General features: G+C 39.2%; 1 protein-coding gene across 7 annotated transcripts in view; it reads right to left on the bottom strand.

Annotated features, from left to right (window-relative positions):
* TMEM117 (transmembrane protein 117) overlaps window positions 1-20,177 on the bottom strand; it is a 649,146-nt gene that overhangs the window by 428,540 nt on the left and 200,429 nt on the right. Inside the window, exon 1 of one of the 7 annotated variants that reach the window (XM_044941661.2) lies at window positions 5,895-6,217. The exons of the other annotated variants lie outside the window; for them this stretch is intronic. The gene's annotated coding sequence lies outside the window, so the exon portion shown is untranslated. Of the gene's footprint in view, window positions 1-5,894; window positions 6,218-20,177 lie in introns of those variants that run through there. 7 annotated transcript variants of the gene reach the window in all.

Here is a 20,177-nt window from a genome sequence, read left to right as displayed (position 1 = left end):
CCCTGACTATTGAAAACTCAAGAATGTTTTTAAAATCATTAGAGTTTAAATGGAAAATCCCTAGTCCCAGATTTCAATCAGCTTTCATAGCCTGGGAGTTTGCCCAGAGTTTGAAGCATATTTGCTTAAATATTCACATAAAACTTTAGGATTAAAAGGCATAAATGATAATGTTAGGCTATTTCCTTCCATTTACAGATGGGAGTTAATGATGTCCAAAAATCATAACACTAGATGGTAACCAATGATAGACTAGAAGTCAGGAATCTTGAATTCAAAACGAGTTACTGAGTTCTACTATGCCATGCTACCACTTTATAAATCTCACAGCTGGTCTTTGACCAGAGGGGGAATATACCAAAAGTAGTATGAAGCATAACACCATGTGTTCTTCTGAGAACACTGATTCTTGCCAGATTGGGCTCCATGTAAATTAAAGACATGAAGAAACTGATTCATTGATCGTGAATACTGCTAACACAGAAACTTACCATGTTTGCTGAAAGACTTAAGCTGCGGACCCACAGAGAATAAATTAGTGGTTACCAATGGGGGAGAAGGGCCATATGGGGGTAGGAGAGTGATAGATACAAACTACTGGATGTAACATAGGCTCAAGGATGTACTATACCTACAACGTGGAGACTATAATCAATGTTTTGCAATAACTGTAAATGGAAAGGAACCTTTAAAAGTTGCATTCAATCTTTTTTAGAAAGAGTTAAGCTGTTTCTCTTACCAAATATATCATCAGTGGATTTGTCCAAAAGATCTGGAATCTTTAATCCCAGTTTGTTCTTAATTCTAAATTTATTTTTAATTAGTATAGTTAATAACTGCAAATTTATAAGGAAATTCTATGAGCAGCTAAAATATTTCCTGTGCTACAGAGTGGTAGAGGAGGGATTTCTATTTGCCGAGTATTATCACCAGCAGCTTCTATCACAATGTGATAGCAATCATTCTGTTTACAGAAGAGAGGCTTCATTCTGTTTCAAAGAAGCTTTTTTTTCCTGAAGTTGGGGGTTATACATGGAAAGAGAGAAGTCAAAGCAGCTAGGGGGATTCATTATTCATGATTATAGAACCTTTATTAAAATACTTCCAGAGATATAATTCCATTTTTCAATAATTAGGAATGCACGCAGCATAAAAGGTAACATTTGACCAGTCGATAATCTATACATATTTAAGCTGATTGATGAACCTGTCATTTTAAAGAAATAAAAGTTAACACAAAATTATGTTTATGAACTAAATCATTACATAAAACTTAAAATAATGGCCATACTAAACTTGAATTTCTTTATTTAAATGCCTTTATCCAGAAGAAGATAAAAGAGGAAGAAAAGGAAGATGAGGAGAAGGAAGAGAAATGTACAGTGAAGAGACTTCCAGACCAGTAGGAAAAAACTGGGTCCCGGTCCTGATTCCAGGGCTTTTTAACTGTGCAAATATGACTGAGTCAATACCTTCTCAAAGCTTTGGTTTCTATGCTGCCTCTCTCTCAGGGCTGCTGTAGGTGAGCATGCTTGGGAAATATAATGGATCTTCCAGCAGAGAACTGCCAGTATGCGGTCACTCAAGGAAGTCAGACTGCTGTCAGATTTGCCTGAAATGATCATTGCCTTAGGTTTTGGCATGTTTCACATTCTGTGGGAACAATGAGTCTCATCACACCAGACGAGCTTGTCCCACGATCTGGGGGAAAAAATGGCTGCCTTTCATGATAATGCCCCACAAGAAACAACAGTCTTTCATACAGAAACACGATTAAACAAGCAAAAAACTCCACAGGTAATTAGGATACTTAAATCATCTGCTTCCTTGACTTTTGCCCAGAGCTGGGAACCACTAACTTAGATGAAGTCTACTCCCGGTTAAGTGCAGCTACAAGAGGGGAGAGTTAATTATCAAGAGTATTTTCTGGATAAAATAATTGATAAGGCCCTAGGAGCTATTTTTCAAGACCTATTATATGCTGTTGGAAGAATTCATAATAGCAGAAGTCCCCATTTATATAACAACCAATAGAAAAAAACACACAAAGAGTTAGTCTAATCATAACATTTTTCTTAAAATAAGTGTCTCTAAATTACTCGGGTCATTTCTAATTAAAATTATTTCAAATGCATTTCATCCAATATACCCTATTCACCAAAAGCTTTAGAAAAGTGTTGAAAATTTGAGTTTTTATTGTACAGTTATAGTTCTGCAAATTCAGTAGGTGTAAGATACAATTTTGACCTTTCCTTAAAGCATACATGTCATTTTCAAATGATCTGAGAGAAAATCCAAAGCTTAGGAACGAAGAAAACATAATGAATCTCTTCAGTGAAAGGGTTCTCCCTTTATTCAATCAGCAAATACTCCTTTTTGTCTTTTGTAACCATTTCTGGAAGCCTACTTGACTAGCTAGGGTTAGCACAATTCCACACATTTTGATGTTGCTTCTGTAAATTCAAGACAAAGGCAGAAAGAGGTTGTGTCTGGGCACAGCTGCATTTCACAGCATGAAACGAAGCCCAGCAGAACGGTCTCATCACCACAAACAGCCAGCACACAACAAATTGGGAGTGATTAATGCGTGATCCACCAACTAGATAGTCTAATTAAATAACAGTGGTTAATTGCTAATTAGTATGTGACTTATGTAGACAGAAGCGCTTAGACTTGTCAAATGTTAAAAAGAACACTGAAAAAATCAAAGTGCTGCCATTTTAATGATATATTTTAAAATGATGCAGCAGAGCTGGAATTTTTTTTGCCATCATCTGTCTAGTCAAAACACATATTGGAAAACTTGTTTTATCTTTCTAAAATGGATTTCTTCCTTCCATTTAAATAATAATGTTACTTTTGATGTTATGAAAGGCTATAAGCACTAAAATGAAACAGTATTTTGATGTGTGTATAGGGGGGTAGTGTAATTTCTATTACTCATTTAAACGCCAGCATATTTGAAATGTAGCCACTACTATTCACCTGGACACAGCTGGTTCTCACTTCTTAGATATTTATTTTCTGTGTACTTAGAAAGACCTGGTTTCAACCAAAACCCCCTCTATTTAGCCAACCCAGTAACATATATTCAGAATATGTAAATCTACCATTCATGAAATTCACTGTCCTTGGGCCCCTAAGGTGGGGCCTGCAGGATCTAAAATCTGCTTTTGGAAACTGTGGAAGACTTGCTTCCACAACTGTGAGATTTGGGAGCGGTGTTTTCTTTTCTTTTTTTTTTTTTTTTGGCTTCTATAGAAAAAAAACACCATCTGTCTCCTCATTACCCTTAAAAAAAAGAAGGAAAAGAAAAGCCTGAGATGGCATACTGATGCCAATCTTTACTTTCAATTATTTATCATCTAAAAAGAACATACATGGAGGTTTCATGAATAATGCTTTCCCCTTTTGTAGAAAGTGTAGTGGAAACGCTACACACATATCCCTAAATGGGCAGATCAGATCGATGCCCATCTTCACTAAACATTATTTTTTCATAACCTCACCAAACAAACCAACTAAATACCTTTCCTGTCTCCTTGGTGATAGTGACACATGTGCTGCTTTAAAACAAAAACCCATAAACAAAAGATTGCACTCTAAAATCACAACACATTCGCCCGAAAGAGGCTTGCGGATGGAGGGCCTACTGCATAATTTATCAGTGTGTGGCCTGAATACCACCCTCCTCAGAATCACACAGAATCACTGAGGATGCTTCCTGGCTCTCGCTCTACCCCTCTGGGAACTTGCATTTTTGATGAGCACTCCCAGGTGATACTGATACAACCTACATTTTGAGGGCGGTTACGGTGTTTACCATCCAGAGAGGAAGAGCCTTTCACCCGCACATCTTCAGACATTGTGCTCACCCTTTTCCTCCATCCTCATCCCCATGAGCTCTGAAGAGAGTAAAGAAGACTGATTTTCAACTCTAAGGAGAGGGATGAATGGTGCTGTTTCCCATCTAGGTTAGAATATTCACGGATTGAAATGTAGACTAATGGAATGAAAGCCCTAGAGAAAAGAAAACTGGATATTCCAGAAATAGTCATTAAGTTAGGAGGACGGAAGTGGCAGCGGGAACCATTCCCAGTGCAGGGGGACAGAGGGGTGATTGCACGGACAAGGGGGTGGTCCGTGCCCTCCTGGGGAGTGAGCTGAATGAACTCCTGAGACTAGATCCAGGACAGTTGCTAAAAGAAATCACCCTTGCAAGCTCGAGGCCAGGAGGAAATAGCTGCATGCATACAGCTGGCTGGACAGATGGCTGCCTCTTAACATAAAGGAAAAAAAGGAAGAAATGCTCCTGAAGAATACCAGGTGGGGAAGCAGAGGGCCCATAAGTAGTGGTCGTCAGAAAGCAAAGCAGCTAACCTGGCTCCCAGTGAAGCAGAACACAGTCAACCCCACCCTCGGCCACAACGGAAGGGAGGAGGGGGCTAGTGCCAGCAGTCTAGCTAGTGGGGGCACCCGCGGATTAGCAGCTCATTGCTGACGGTTTCTGTTCTATCATTTCTGAAGGAGCAGAGACTGCAGCTTTGTAATATTTCTAAGCCAGTGGGCTTCTGTAATTAAATTGACCCCTCACCCCTCAAAAACCTCTACATTCAGTTTTTATTAACCCCCTTACATATAAATGAGTTGTATAATTTTACTGGGGCTTTTCTGTTGTTTTGTTATTTTTACTTTTATACAGCAATCTCAGTTACAATGTGTATTCAATGGACTATTAGGGGTTAACTTAGGAACATATCACTACTCTTTTTATTGATTCTATGAGAAAAATGCATTCTGAGTTCCAAAGTAGTAATTTAAAAACAGAATCTTGGAACAGTACATGTGGGTAATTGAAGACTTCCTGTACAACTAAATTCAGACAAGTTGAATCTCCTGAATAGATGTCTTTGGTACAAGTGTTTATCCACAGTGCCCTCTAGTGGTTTTAATTGCCATTTCAACACACACCAAAAAAAATGAAAAAGTTCTCTGAGCAAATCCTTTCCCATATTTGAAACGGCTATACGTATTTAGAAGTCTCAGAACCATACAATCTAAGAATCTCATATCTGAGAAATACTAGTAAATATCATTTGAGTTTATTATACAGTCAAAATTTGATTACTGTTCACTTGATCATGACACAAAAATGTTATTTGAGGAATTAATCTAGGTCTCCCTTGGTTTTGTTCTATTTAATTAAGAATATCAGTATGGACACAAAAAGCAATTTAAGACAGATTTTTTTTTTCTGATTTGAATTTTCTATTTTTTTTTGTTTTTTTTGAAGTCCAGTTTCCTTTCTTCCAGATGATGCACTATTCCCATACAAATGTTAAAGCTAGTTACAGAGTAATAACAGCCAAAGGGGAAAAATGTTTTCCATGATAACTTCATCACCTGTGTCTAAAATCTCATATCTCTGATTTAAACATTATTACTGCAGTCGCCCAATTTGCTTTTTTCTGAACTGAGTCTCCATGGTTTTTCAGATACCCCTCAACAAATAAAACCTCCGAAGTGAAGTTAACAGTAGAAATTATGGCAGGCTTTGTGCTGTCCTCAGGCTAAATGCAAGATAATTTATCTTAAGCTTAATTAAATTATATTATTTTCACATACTTATCACTGTATTTCACAGGATACAACAAATAGGGTTTCTAAAGAAAGATCACAGTAAAGAGAACAAAGAAAATGAGGGAAAAAAGAAGAGAGCCAACATGAAAGCACAACATTAAAGAAAGAAAAAACAGTAATAACCAAGAATGGAAATACAAGGGTTTATTTTCCTTGCAACATCTAGGTGATTAATCAAGTTTCAAAAGACACAACCCATGGTGATGGGTAATGTATCATAGCTTTTGATTATGCATTGAGTTACTTATACTTACCAAGTCAAAAGGTTAGGAAGTTGGCTATTACATAGTACTTTGGTTTCCAGAGTGCTCCTCCAGAACCAGCAGCACCAACGTCATCTGGGAACTCGTTAGAAATTCTCAGGCCCCACCCCCCACAGTCTGAATCTGAATATCTAGGTCTTCACACACCTTGCAGGTGATTCTGATGCAAACTACCGCTGAGATCCACTGTGATAGTAGATCAAATACTGACCTTAATTGGAAGCGGAATTCAGAAAACCTGTATTAAGTTTTGTGATGATTCTGAGCAGCCTGATCTTAGGCATCAGTTTCCTCATCTTTGTAAAGAAGACAGTAATATCCACCTGATGATACAGGGAGCAAGCTCCTTAAGACTACTTGTGCTTAAGCCTAATTACCCATTCATTCATATTTTTAAATAGTGATTGAGCATCTACAGTGTTCCAAGAACTGTTCTCTATAGATGCTTGGGATCTATCAGTGAACAAAAGAGTGAAAAATCTCTGCTTTCCTAGAGTTTATAATTCCAGTGGAACAAAACACACCTTAAACAGTAAACATATTAGTTTCCTAGGGCTGCCATCACAAAGCAGCACAAACTGGATGGGTTATAGAACAGAAGTGGATTGTCCACAGTTATAGAGGTCTTAAACCTAGCTGTCAGCAGGGTCGGTTCCTTCTGAGAACCGTGAGGCAGGAATCAGTTCCTGGCCTCTCTCCTTGGTTTGTAGTCAGCTGTCTCTTCCCTGTGTCTCTCAATCATCTTCCTACCATGTGTGTCTATCTCTGTGTCTCTTTTTTCCCTTTTTGTGACACGGGTACCAGTTGCACTGAATTTTGCCTGCCCACTGATCTCATTTAACTCAGTTACCTCTATAAAGACCCTCTCTCCAAGTGGTTACCTTCTGAGGTCTTAATCCTTCTGGGGATTAGGACTCCACCATATCTTTTATGAAGAAGATACAATCTAACCCATAACATGCATTAAATGAAGGAATTCTCAGTAAGTTAGATGATAAAGCATGCTAAAGAAAAAAACCAAGCAGGATATTTGGGTTCGGGAGCACAGGAGTTGAGTCAGAATAGAATTTAAATAAGGCCAAAACAGGCCTCAGTGGTTAGGTGATATTCGAGCAAAGACATGAAGAAGGCTTTGTAGGGATGTCAGAGAAGAGACTCAAGCACTAATAGATGGTTTCTGTGTCCACTTGGTGTCTGATTCATCATTACGCTTTGTCTTATCCAGCTCTTTGCTGTGTGCTATGCAAAGTGAATCTACACAGGGGATTGGTCTCAATTACTGGAGAACAGTGCTCCTGTCTATTTTTTCTCAGCCTCTTGTTTCAAGAAAACCTGGAGATTTTTGCTGAAAGTCACTTCTACCAATTTCCTAAAAGTCTGAGAAACAAGGATCACTAAACCCAATATATATTTCCCCAGGACATCAAAATATCATCTTCTGTGAAACCAAAACAGTAATGTTAGAGTCTGTTTCACCGTGACTACTTTGCTAGTCATTAATCTAATTCCCTGGAATGCAGCTTATGGTCACCACCACATTACCTACCTTTCCTAAAAACAGAATTTCCTATGAAGTTTCCCTTTCTAAATATTCAAGATTTCCTGAAGGATACTGTTCACCAAATGTAGACATCATTATGAAAAGTTCATATGTTATACTTAAGTTTCACAGAGCTGAGCTTTAGAAACTGAACCTCATATTCTTCCAACAGTATATTTCTACATATTTTTTCATTATTTTGATTTCCTACAATGCATATACAGATGTGCTCTTTACATGATATAAGTGGCTGTGTGTTTCTCCTGAGGAGAAGTGAGGGGGTATGGTAGAAATACTAGTGGTAGCAGAGGGCCTGGGTTCAGTCCCAGCAGTTAGTTTACCCTGAGCCCTTAGGGTCAGTTGCCTCAACCTTAAATAAGGTAAATAAATAAGGGAAATCTGTGTAGCTCTCAAACTTCTAGCTGACATCTACACACCTGAAAGAAAGCACACACTTCCATCAGTATCAGAGGTTCAGTAGAACATTGTATGAGGCTGCAGGTGGAGGTTCGGAGAAGGCGATGGCACCCCACTCCAGTACTCTTGCCTGGAAAATCCCATGGACGGAGGAGCCTGGTGGGCTGCAGTCCATGCGGTCGTGAAAAGTCGGACACGACTGAGCGACTTCACTTTCACTTTTCACTTTCATGCTTTGGAGAAGGAAATGGCAACCCACTCCAGTGTTCTTGCCTGGAGAATCCCAGGGATGGGGGAGCCTGGTAGGCTGCCGTCTATGGGGTCGCACAGAGTCAGACACGACTGAAGCGACTTAGCAGCGGCAGGTGGAGGTTAAGGGTAGAAGAGTTTTCTGAAAAATTCGACATAAAACTTTGACATATCCGAGACCAAGATAAGCTGTAATGTCACTGTTCTTTTTCAACACCACCACCCGCCTCTGGTCCATCTAGTCTCTGACCCCACCCTGAGACTGGTGATCCATGTACCAACGTTACCAGTACCATCACCATCTCCAACAGCCCACTTCTCTATTACCACTGCTCCCTGCTATACTATTACTCCTACGGTTAGTGTTGCTTGATAGAGTGCTCATTATATGACAGACACTATGCCAAGTATTGTGCTTACAATGTTTTAGTCTGTAGTCCCATGTGTGCAAAAATATCACTTTGTTTTTGCTGTGATAGAAATTCCCACCTCTAACTCATATTCTGCCTGGAAGCACAAACTTCATATTAGTCCTGATAAATGCAGTTCCTCAATAGCCCAGGTCTAAGGCCTTCTGCTCATCTTTCTTATCTTCTCATCCTCCCCATCTCACCTGACCTGTGGAGGGAACATGTCCATATCACTGCCAAAGGCACGGGCAAAAAGGAATTTGTTATTCTCTGCATCAGAGTTCCCACTAGAATTCTATAAGGTCGCCTGCCCATTCACTTGCCTTGACCCATCTACCTGCAACGATTTCTGTTCTGTGACCACTGTGTTCTAGGAATGAAGAGGCTAATGAGCATGGATTCCCACCTCCTACAATGATTAATACATAGGGCTCCCCTTCTTCAAGGCCCTCGAGTGTGTCTGAGGAAACATGTCTTCCTGTCTACTCCCCTTCAAAGACTCCTGGGTATTCTCAGTGGCCACCATCCACAGGTGTCTTACTGTCTTACTTCCAGTGATGGTTAGTTCTATGAGTCAATTTGAATAACCCAGTTATTCACACATTATTCAAGGTGTTGCTATGAAGGTATTTTGTAGATGTAGACATAGCATCTAAAATCGGTTGTCTTAGTCTCAATATTGTATGGGGCGTCATCTAATGCATTCTTCCTTAAGGCCTTAAATGCAAAATAGAGGTTTTGCTGAAGAAGAATAAATTCTACTTCCTGACAGCAGCATCAGCTCTTGTCCAAGACTTTCCAGCCTGCCAGCCTACTCTACAGATTTCAAACTCACAATCCCATGAGAAAATCCTTGGTTGAGTATGTGTGGTGTGGTGTGTAGTGCGCGGGGGTGTGTCTGTGGTGTGTGTGTGCATGTGTGTGACATGTGTGTGTGGTATGTTTTTGGTGTGTGTACGGTGTATATGCATGTAGTGTGTGTGTATGTTTGCAGAGTCTATATGTGTTTGTGGTGTGTGTGTGTGGTGTATATGCGTGTGTGGTATGTGTATGTGTGTGTGTGGTATGTTTGTGGTATGTGTGTGTGGTGTATATGCGTGTGTGGTATGTGTGTGTGGTATGTTTGTGGTATGTGTGTGTGGTGTATATGCGTGTGTGGTATGTGTATGTGTGTGTGTGTGGTATGTTTGTGGTATGTGTGTGTGGTATATATGCATGTGTGGTATGTGTATGTGTGTGTGTGGTGTGTGTGTGCATATGTTTGTGGTATGCATGTGTGGTATGTGGGTGTGTATGTGTGTGCATTCACTCCATCCCACACTGGTTCTGTTTCTATGGAGAACCCTAACTAATATATTTCTCCTCCTACTCTCACTTCTTTAAACCAAAGAATTTTTATTTTAATATTTGAAAATAGCATTCTATTACATGTAAATTATAAGTTGATCAGGCATCCTAACTACTGTATATGATAGATACTTTTATCCTCACTTTGCAGATAAGGGAATTCAAGCTTAGAGAGGTGAAATAATTTGCTAACGGTCAGTCAGCAAGCCTCAAGCAAGTGTTGGCTAATCTCCAAATCATTGGTCTTGCCCATTGGCTGATATACTCTAAAATTAGTCTTTCCAGTGGCTGTTGTTTGGCATAATTTTATGTATCAACTTGACTATATCATGGGGTGCTCAGATTAAACCTTATTTCTGAATATGTCTGTAAGGTTGTGTCCTGATGAGACTAGCATTAAAACTGGTGGCCTCAGTAAAGCAGATGGCCCTCCCCTATGTGGATGGACACCATCCAATCTGTTGAAGGTCTGAATAGAACAAAAACAGCAGAGGAAGGGAGAATCTGTTCTCTCAGCCTGACTGCCTCAGCCGGGGCATCAGGCTGCTACTCTTGGACTGAGACGTGCACCATCAGCCCTCCTGGTTCTCAGGCCTTTGGACCAGGACTGGAATTTATACAGAAGGCTTTCCAGCTTATAAACAGTAGATCATAAAACCTCCTAGCCTCATAATCACATGAGCCAACTCCTTAGAATGAATTTTTACATATATTTTTTATCACATATACTATACATAGTTTTTATATTTTCTCATATGTATGTATATGTATTTCCTATTGGTTCTGCTTCTTTGAAGAACCCTGGCTAATAGAGCATACCTACATGCTAACATATCTGCAGTGACACCACAGCTCCCACAGACACACTTCTCCAACTTTCCCATTCAACCCTGCTTGGGATCAGTCAGTTTCTACAACCACACTTTGTTTTCTAATGCATTTCAATTCTTTGACTGAATCTAGGGATCTGTGTGCATGTGTGGTCAGTCAGTCAGTCGTATCTGACTCTTTGCAACCCCATGGACTGTAGCCCGCCAGACTTCTCTGTCCATGGGATTTCCCATGCAAGAATACTGGAATGGTTTGCTATTTCCTACCCCAGAGGATATTCCTGACCCATGGATCAAACAAGCATCTCCTGAGTCTCCTGCACTGGCAGGTGGATTCTTTACCACTGCACCAACTGGGAAGCCCAGAGATTTGCAGTGACAGCTATACTCTTGGCTGGAGCTCTGACAACCTTTCCAGTCCTTCCCTTTCTCTCTTCCAATGTCTGGATAACCTTGTCTCTGTAATTCTCAAGCAGTAATTTACATCCTATATTTAGAGCAGAATCACTATGCTCCTTGCAAAGTGATCTGAATATTGTACCAGTTGAGATGGATTTTTATCTTTGATCTTATCTTGACTACTGGATTCCACAACCCTTTTAAACACTGACCCCTTTGGCCCAGCAGTGAGCCCCACTACTAAAAAGAATGTTGTTGTTTAGTCGATAAGTCATGCCCAACTCTTTGCAACCCCATGGACTGTAGCCTGCCAGGCTCCTCTGTCCATGGGGTTTCCCAGGCAAGAATACTGGAGTGGGCAGCCATTGCCTTCTCCAGGAGATCTTCTCAACCTAAGGATCAGACTCATATTTCCTGTATTGCAGGGGGACTATTTACCAGTGAGCCACCAGGGAAGCCCTTACTAAAAAGAATACAGTCTCCTTATCACCCTCTCTTTCCCAGTGCAGGTTGAGGGAACCATGCCTACCACTGAATATGTTTTGAGCAGTAGTATTAGAATGGGTATAAGCATGGACTTCCAGAGAAGACAGAGTCGAATTCAGATCTGGGCTCCATCAATTATGTATGTGACCTTCAAAAAGGTATCTTTTAAGAGATTCCTCATATGTAAAATGGAGACAACAATAGCAATGGCATCAATTAGAAGAGTAATGGTAGAAGTACCTAAAAAGTCTCATTAATAAAAATTAAATGAGAAAATAACATCAAGTGCCTAAATTACTCCAAGCCTATGACAATCACTCAGCAAATATTAACATCAGTGATGATGTAATGATGATGATGATGAACTATCACAGGTTCCATGTAGATGATCTTATTTCTAAAACTTCAGAGTTATGGGGAAATGGGGAGAGCAAAGGAAGAAACAAGAAGCCAAGTACCTTTAATAAAGCCGTTGATAACTAGTCCCAGCTGTGTGAGAAGTAGTCTGGTCATTACTGGCAGGGCATTCATTGACAGTGCTGTGCAGTGCTATGCTAAACCACTCAGTCATGTCTGACTCTTTGTGACCCTATGGACCATGGTCCACCAGGCTCCTCTGTCCATGGGATTCTCCAGGCAAGAATATTAGAGAGGGTTGCCCATGCCCTCCTCCAGGGCATCTTTCCAACCCAGGGATAGAACCCATGTCTCTTACATCTCCTGCATTGTCAAACAGGTTCTTCACCACTAAAGCCACCTGGGAAGCCCACATTAACAGTAGGTGGGAAACACAGAAACACAAAGGCACTTTTTCTTCACTGTTTCATATTCAGTTCTCTGCTCCTATACCAGAAAAGAAAAAAAGAAAAAATTAAAACTAAAATTAACAGGTGCCTATGTATCATTTCTCCTGTTCTTCCCGCTATTTTTGTTGGAGAGAAACACATGGAAATAGAAGTTCCAGAAAATCTATGCTCCAGGAAAATGAATGTTAATTGTTGAGTGTGCAGACCTTGGAGTCAAATATATCTGAGTGCTATCACGATTCTACCATTTTCCAGCTTACCTAAACTCTCTCAGCCTCAGTTTTCTCATCTATAACCTCCAAGGTTAATGAGCTAGTCAAAATATTTTGTAGAAAGCAACAGAAACCCAGATTAAATGAGCTCAGGGTATCAGTAGAAAGTTAGAGCATATGAGTCATGGGAAGCCAGAAATAAAGATGAGTTTCAAGAACAAGTGAAACTAGAGATACTGGTGGGGTCCTTTTTTCTGACTCTTGTATCTGCTCTCTGCATTGTCAATTTAATTTTTTCTTACAAAGACCAACAATGGTACAGTGGTAAAGAATCTTCCTGCCAATGCAGGGTTTGATGCATGAGTCAGGAAGATCCCCTGGAGCAGGAAATGGCAGCCCACTCCAGTATTATTGCCTGGAGAATCCCACGGACAGAGGAACCTGGTGGGCTATAGTTCATGGGGTCAGGATGAGTCAGACACAACTAAGTGACTGTGCACACCCAATGCACGCAGGACCCAACCAACAAAGCCAGTGAAAGCTGCCAGGGCTTCAGCTACCAGAGCAATTCCAAGTTTAAAAATTTCCTGGGCAAGCACTCCAGTTAGCTGAGTTTAGCCAGTGCACACCTCCAATCGGACCAAATAAGCCAATGAGATATGGTTAAATAAGAATGTGGTTTCTCCTAGAGCAGTGGGGGACTGGGAATAGGAGACAAGATGATGCTAGGAAGAAAATCTCAGATATCCACTAAATTTATATATATATATATTTGCCTGAACCAGGTCTTAGTGGCCACATGCAGGATCTTCAAACTTTGTTGCACCATGTGGAAATTTTTTTTTTAACTTGTGGCATGTAGGATCGAATTCCCAGAATAAGGATCAAACTTGGGCCCCCTGCATTGAGAGCACACAGTCTTCTTATTCACTGGATCACCAGGGAAACCCCCTAGATTTATATTTTCAAACCCCTTAAATATAAAAATAATACTTATAAAATAATGTTTTTAAAATTTTAATGATACATTTCCGTGAAAATGGATACATTAAATTTAAGTAAAAATGGTTATAAAATTGAATATAGAGTACAATCTAAATTTTAGAAAATAATATATACTAAAATCACTGTAAGAAAATGCACTAAGATATTAACAGTGTTTTTCATAGATAACAGAATCATAAATAATTTTCATTTTCATAAAAATGTTTTACTGTACTATATTTTTTTCTTAAACAGGACTTATTATTACTTACACAATCAGAGGGCAAACAATAAAAGATTTCTGTTATTATTATTGCTGTTTTAATATCATCTATTCCATACATGGTTCAGATTAAATTCTGCTGTATCTAAGACAGTTCATACCCAGTTAGTTTACCACCCTAGTAACAACCCTAGAGCCCAAGACAGAAGTTTTATAAACTCTCTTGTGCCTTCTACAGGATTTGTGAAATTATCTGGAGAACATGTACTTATTTAAAGAGAGACGTACAAGATGAAGTTTTCAGAGATGACCCATTAAAATCCCATAGGTTGCTAATTTCATAATCTGGCTGTGTATTGTTACCATTATTGCTTTGGTGAGTTTTGAGTTAACAGCCTGGGACTTATGATCATTCAGTATTCTATAGTCCAGAGTACCAGCTAGACTAGCTAATGAGAAGACAACTAACTACTGGGGCTGCTTTCCTCTCTGAAGGCTACTCCAGCTCTCCAAAGAGTGTGGGAAAATAGTTTCAGTTTATCTGGTAATGGTACTGTCAGTTTCTGCAAAACCACTAGGGCATCTAAAAAAAACCTTTGGAAGACACCAGTTTTCAAAAATGGTTATCTCATGGGGGTTAAACAAAAGCCCTAGAGGCATCAGAGTCAGGTTAAAGGCCAATTTTGCAAGCCGTGTGACCTTCGGCAAATTCCTTAATTTCTGAAGCCTCAATTATCTCACCTATAACAAAGATGCTGCTCCTAGTACACAACAGGACTGCTATATGGACTAAATGAGCTAAAACCTGCGACATACATATGATGGACTGGGACACACCAGGCACGAATCAAAACTCCATTTCCTCCTTCAAGCCCCATCCCAACCCCCTTCCTTCTCTTCTCTCCCAGTCCTATCAAAGGCCACTGCCTAACAGTCATGTGTCAGATAAGTAAATACAAAATGTGATTTCCTTTGAACACATATATTCATGCTGACAAAGGGAGATAGAAGCTTTTCAATTCACTGAACAGGAAAAGGAGCATTTGAATGTACTACTAGATAAAAAAGAAACAAAAATATGAGATGGCAGGACCATGTAGCTATTCCTGATCTCCAAAATCCTGGACTTTACTAGTTGTTGCTTATGTGTAGGCCTGTTTGCTTGCTTTCCAATCCCTGGTCCTCAAAAATAACAAAACTCAATGATATACAAAACTTACATGTGTTTCCAATCACCAGGCTAAGGAAGACAACTTACATCTCCTTAATCTAGCTCTCAAAAGAGTTAAAACATATTTAATTGAGCCGAGGTATATAATATTGATAGTAATAGATATCATTATAATATCCACTGTATAGATGTATAATGTCTTACAGAAAGTAGGTAGGAAGTAGCTGAGTAGGGATTACATTCTGGCACAAGGACTACAGTTTGACTAACTGATGCCCTGGATTTTATTTGAATACCTTTCACTCCAGAAAGAAAAATCTTCTAGCTCAAGTACTTTCAGCTCTGTGCTCCTTTCTCTGCCTACAAGTCAGGGCCCATAGTCTTCCCTTTCTGTAACTTTTATCATACTCTTTTTGAAGCAACAGTTTCACTCTGTCGTCTATTTTATTCATTCAACATATACTTACTGAGTATCTACCATGTGCCAAGAAAAGGACCCTAGGGAAAGACAAGCAAATAAAACCTGGTCCCTCATCTACAGGCTCTTGAGTTTAGAGGTGGGAAGTGACAAAAAGGTTACTGTAGCCCTATGTGGTAAGTAGGTAGGAATGTAGGAATAAAAGTCTTTAAGAGCACTTCACAGATCAAATTACTTATTGGTGGAGGTGAATAAATTGAACCTTGACAGGAGAGTAGGAACAACACCTTAGGGAAGGAAGTAAACAGGGTCAGGTGATGGGAAGGATACTGCAGCTCAGACAAGGGGTGGAATGGAGGCCCAGGCCAGACCTGGAGACTGGAGAACTGCAGACCTGAGAAAGCATGGAGAGCCAATATATCATCTACATTTCAGAATGTGGACTATGTTAGAGGACAGATGTAGTATAGATAAGAAGCAGTTAGGGGCTGGATCAAGGACACTGTCAGTCATATAAACCAGTTCATACTGAAGTATATGCAGAGAAGTGGCTATTAAGATGGTGATTAACATGCTCAGTTTGCATTTTAATTTCTCTTTTGTTTCTATGTGGGAAAATGGACTGCAAAGGTAGAGGCTAGAAACAGATCAGTGTGGAGGCTACTTCAGTAGTTCCAGTGAGAAGTGATGAGGGGCTGACGTAAGGCAATGGGGTGGAGAACAAATAAATAACTCTCTCTCTCTCTTTCTATCATCTTATACATAGAAAACAATTGTCATCTAGTCCATAAGTCATGTCCAACTCTTTGTGACTCCATGGACTGTAGCATGTCAGGCTTCCCTGTCCTTCACTGTTTACCAGAGGATGCTCAGACTCATATCCATTGAGTCGGTAAAGCTCTCCAACCTTCTCATCCTCCGTCTTCCCCTTCTCATTCTGCCCTCAGTCTTTCCCAGCATAAGGGTGTGTTCCAATGAGTCAGCTCTTCACATCAAGTGGCCAAAGTATTGGAGTTTCAGCTTCAGCATCAGTCTTTCCAATGAATACTCAGGACTGATTTCCCTTCAGTTCAGTTCAGTTGCTCAGTCGTGTCCTACTCTTTGTGACCCCATAAACCATAGCACGCCAGGCCTCCCTGTCCATCACCAACTGCCAGAGTCTACCCAAACCCATATCCATTGAGTTGGTGATGCCACCCAACCATCTCATTCTCTGTTGTCCCCTTCTCCTCCTTCCCCCAGTCTTTCCCAGCATCAGGGTCTTTTCAAATGAGTCAGCTCTTCGCATCAGGTGGCCAAAGTATTGGAGTTTCAGCTTCAGCATCACTCCTTCCAATGAACACCCAGGACTGATCTCCTTTAGAATGGACTGGTTGGATCTCCTTGCAGTCTAAGGGACTCTCAAGAGTCTTCTCCAACACCCACAGTTCAAAAGCATCAATTCGGTGCTCAGCTTTCTTTATAGTCCAACTCTCACATCCATACATGACTACTGGAAAAACCACAGCCTTGACCAGACGGAACTTTGTTGGCAAAGTAATGTCTCTGCTTTTTAATATGCTGTCTAGGTTGGTCATAACTTTCCTTCCAAGGAGTAAGCATCTTTTAATTTCATGGCTGCAATCACCATCTGATTTCCTTGCTATCCAAGTGACTTTCAAGAGCCTTCCCTAGTACCACAGTTCGAAAGCATTAATTCTTCAGTACTCAGCCTTACTTTTTAAAATATTAACTTATTTTAATTGGTGGATAATTACTTTACAATATTGTGATGGTTTCTGCCATACATTAGCACGTGGTCCAATACTCACATCCATGCATAACTACTGGAGAAACCATATCTTTGACAATAAGGATTTTTGTTGGCAAAATGATGTCTCTGCTTTCTAATACGCTATCTAGATACTCTGGTTTCTCTTCAGAGAACAATAAGAATTGAGATTTATTGAGCACTTACTATATGTAGCAGGCGCTCTCCTATATGTTTTAGGTTTGACTCATTTTGTCTTCAGAACAATTCCTCATCATGAGGAATTTGAGGTTCAGATGAGGAATTTGAGGTTCAGATAAGGAAAATGAGGTTCAGAAATTAACCTGGCCAAGGTCCTCAAAATCAGACATTATCTTCTATTTCTTTCATTATATAACATATAAAATAAATTTGTATACAGGTTACTACTACTAAGTCATTTCAGTCGTGTCCGACTCTGTGCAACCCCACAGACGGCAGCCCATCAGGCTCCATAATCCGTGGGATTCTCCAGGCAAGAACCCTGGAGTGGGTTGCCATTTCCTTCTCCAATGCATGAAAGTGAAAAGTGAAAGTGAAGTCGCTCAGTCATGTCTGACTCTTAGCAACCCCATGGACTGCAGCCCACCAGGCTCCTATGTCCATGGGATTTTCCAGGCAAGAGTACTGGAGTGGGGTGCCATTGCCTTCTCTGATACAGTTTAATATATACATATATATATATATATATATATATATATATGGTGCCCAATAAATATTTGTGCATTGGGTATTACAATTATTCACTAGTGGAACAATGTTTTTTTGAAAAGAGATAAGTTTTCATCTCCCAAAGTGCTCAAGCAGAGACTGTGTGATGACTTGTCAAGCATGTTTTAGAACAAAATCCTGCTTTCTATGTAAGCTTCCAGAAAATTCTAAAGCCCCCAATAGCACTAACATTTCAATGACTGTATGATTCAGTGAGTTTGAAGGACAAACACCTGCTAGTTAACAGAAAAATACCTGAGCTTCTAAGACTCTCCATTAGTAAGAAAAATTACCACTAATCTCAAACACACTTATAGTCACCATTTTCTCCTCTGTTTACTATTTCTGATGTTTTTTGTCAGTGCTTCTTATATGAGTGGATGAAAGAAAATATCTTACTATACCAGTATACATAAGGATACTTACATCACACATATTTATTTGGAAATCCTCTCAAAGTGTAATAGAGACTAAGAGATATTTTATCAGTATTAAATTCCTCTTAGGTACATTTTAATTTCCTAAAGCACTGGGCATGTAATAATATGCTAATTTTCATAGACAATGTAGCATTTTAGAGTGGCATTAGGAATATATTTTGAGGAAAGATTGGAAATTTCTCAAGTCAGGGAACTATGCCTTTACTGCTTTTCTGCTATTAACTTGCTCTGGGATTTTAAGCAAGTCCCTTAAGCCTCTCTCAGCTTCATTTGTACTTCATTTGTAAAATAAGGACTAATGCTTAACCACTACCTCACCAGGATATACTGAAAAACTAATAAGCTCATACAGACAGGCAAGATACTTTGAGATTTTTGAATCAAAGATCCAGCAGATTAAATTCTAACTAATTTAAATGAATTAAAGATGCATACAAATGAAATAATATACAGCATTATACAAAACTTTTACAGTGTGAGGTATAAAAACATTTAAATACAAGATCATTTCCTAAATGTTCTCACCGTTTAAATTAAAAGCACTCGTCTAAATTTCATCTTCTAAAACTCCAGAAGATAGTGAAATAGCTCATGATAGTATTTTAAAAGGAAATAAGGAGTTACCTTGAAGTCATTTTTGGATGATAAAACGGTTTACAAATCTAATTTCTGAAACTGCACAGGAAAAGACCTCATATTTGCTTGACCCTCAATACCTACATTTGTCTACCTATGTCATGTGGGTTTAAAGTGGGCAAAGGGTTAACAGCTGCCAGGAAAGCTAGAGTTGTAGACTGAGGGGGTGATGATCCATTGCTCTAACACCCTTCATTCCAAGAACTGCCTTTAAGAGGCTGTTTTGTGTTTTTGTTTTTAATCATTTTTCTTACAATTAACATTTCCTTAGGCAGATCAGCTTCTACATTAGGAAATATTGGCCTTGATTTATATACTAGGTTAAATCTTACCAGAGGGCATGTTTCTCATTTTGGAGATACAGCCTAAAATGCTATCTGAGACCAAGTATATAATATAGTCATTATCTCATTCAAACATATTGTCTTTAAGGTATTCAGATATAATACAGAAATAAAAATCTCTTTCTTTGGGAGTCAGGAAATGCTACTGACGGTGAAGATAAAAGAGATTTTAATATCTAAGCTCATAAATGTAGGTAAATCATTCCATGTTGACTTTTAAGAATAAAATCTGAGGTGGAAATCAAAATATTATAATAATTGTTATTATTATTACTACTACTAGAGAAATAGAGGAACACATTCTATGGAGCTGGCATTTGCTAAAAAGAGTTTGACATTTTAGAAGACTTAAGCAGCTAAGTGCAGAATCCCCTAACAGAGAGAATAATTGTCCAAAAAATACATATATTCAAATTAAAGGAGGTCATCAATCTGACTGGAATCTTCTAAGTGAGAGCTGAAATTTCCAATACCCAAATGTTAAGCTACATTCACATATTATCAACCAGGTTTTGAAAAAGGATAGACAAACCAGCCATGGGTAGAATAAACTCTAGAATAATGAATAAAATTACAGTTAAATAAAATACAGCAGTAGAGAGATTCTAGACCTTACACTTGTGAACCCAAAACTAAATTTCAAGTACAAATGAGTTATTAGGAAAGCATAACTGCAGAACTGCCACCGCCCAATTCCAATTGCAGTAAGGTCTGAATCAGGGCAGTGACTGGAAAGCAATGAATAAAATAATCATATGCCCAAGAATAACAAATTCTGAAAACGCACCCCAGAAATATGAAAATAAAGTTGGCATGAATAAACTGTGCCATCTGTAATTCTATTTTCAAAATATTTTATAAG

Source organism: Bubalus bubalis, chromosome 4 (assembly GCF_019923935.1).
Source record: "Bubalus bubalis isolate 160015118507 breed Murrah chromosome 4, NDDB_SH_1, whole genome shotgun sequence".
Taxonomy (NCBI): Eukaryota; Metazoa; Chordata; class Mammalia; order Artiodactyla; family Bovidae; genus Bubalus; species Bubalus bubalis.
Note: the sequence above shows the minus strand (reverse complement) of the source record. Positions and strands in the feature narration are given on the sequence as shown.